Below are 1,385 nucleotides of genomic sequence, written 5' to 3'. Positions count from 1 at the left end.
CCACCTGCCTAAATCTCCCAAGCTGCTGGGATCACATGCGTGTTCCAACACACCTGGTCATCCACATTAATTCTTGACAGAATTTTGATGTCTGATACTATCTAGATATTGAGCGACATCCAATTAAAACATCAGTATACCTTTCATTTACCAAAGAAAATACTTTATTCAAGTTTCCAAAACAAACTCGAAACGTTATTCTGGGTTTGAATTGAAGACAAAAAGTCAATTTAAAATATGAAAACAAATAGTTTTCACGTAGTAGAAGTCAAAATCAATGTATACCTTCTCCAATCAAACATCTGTCCCATGTGGAGTTTTTTAAGTTCTTAAAGATGTCTACCAGGTCAAACCCTTTGCTGCCTTTGCTGCTTTTGCTTTGCTCTTCCGCCTTCCTTTCTCTCACTTTGCCTTCAGTCTTTTTCTTTGCCTCTGGTTCATCCACACGGGGTACTATCCACACTGGTCTAGAAGAGTCTTTTTGTTTCTCTTAATCTCAGCCTCCAATTTCATGTCTTCTTTTTCATCTTTCACCACACACAGTGTTTTCTTCTGGCAATGCTTGGGTACCACCACCGTTGCTATTTCTTTAACATCTTTCGTTAAAACATCACTACCTACTTTGAGAATATTTTTAAGTCTGTTGAGCTCTTTCGGAGCATTCTTTTTCCTCTTTTCAGCCCACGTCTTCCTTTTCCACTTACTCCGTAAGCTTTTAGCCATCTTTTATAAGACCACCTTCTGCAAGCAGCATGCCAGGTGGAAGTCCCCCACTCCTGGTGATCTTTGACTGATAGACCAAAACAAGGCACTGTGTCAAAACTACCAGACCGAAAACTCCCATTTCAACACACTATTACAAACAGGAACTGATGGAAACAGAGTTTATAAATTTATTTCAAGAATTTCACAAAAATTCAACATACTCAGATAGTTTCTAAGATTCAGTATCATGCAGTTATCTCTGAACATAGCACTGTCAAATTAGAAAGAAATAAAAATATGACCAATATTCCCACATGTATGAAAAAATTAATTTACAAATTATCAAATTAGTGTAAATGTAAATTAGAATATTTAGAATTGTACAAAAACAATTATCAAGTAGCATTTGATATATGAAGTGCTATTAAAATATATATATATATTTGAAGCACTATTAAAATTTGTGGAAAGCAGCTAAGTGTTTAAATAGAGAAACGTTAGTCTTGAGCTGAGGTGGTGGCTCAGTGGTAGAGCACTTGCCTAGCATGTGTGAGGCACTGGGTTTGATTCTCAGCACCACATATAAATAAATGAATAAAATAAAGGTCCATCAACATCTAAAAATTTTTTTAAAAAAACTTTAATGTAAGTACCTACATAGCAGAATAATAATGTAAGAA

General features: G+C 35.2%; 1 pseudogene; it reads right to left on the bottom strand.

Annotated features, from left to right (window-relative positions):
* Positions 1-272: 272 nt before the first annotated feature.
* Positions 273-723, bottom strand: LOC124108639 (protein LLP homolog; annotated as a pseudogene).
* Positions 724-1,385: the final 662 nt, after the last annotated feature.

This window comes from Marmota monax, unplaced genomic scaffold (genome assembly GCF_021218885.2).
Source record: "Marmota monax isolate L192 unplaced genomic scaffold, Marmota_monax_Labrador192_F-V1.1 WCK01_AAM20220418_F8-fsc00181, whole genome shotgun sequence".
NCBI lineage: Eukaryota > Metazoa > Chordata > Mammalia > Rodentia > Sciuridae > Marmota > Marmota monax.
Note: the sequence above shows the minus strand (reverse complement) of the source record. Positions and strands in the feature narration are given on the sequence as shown.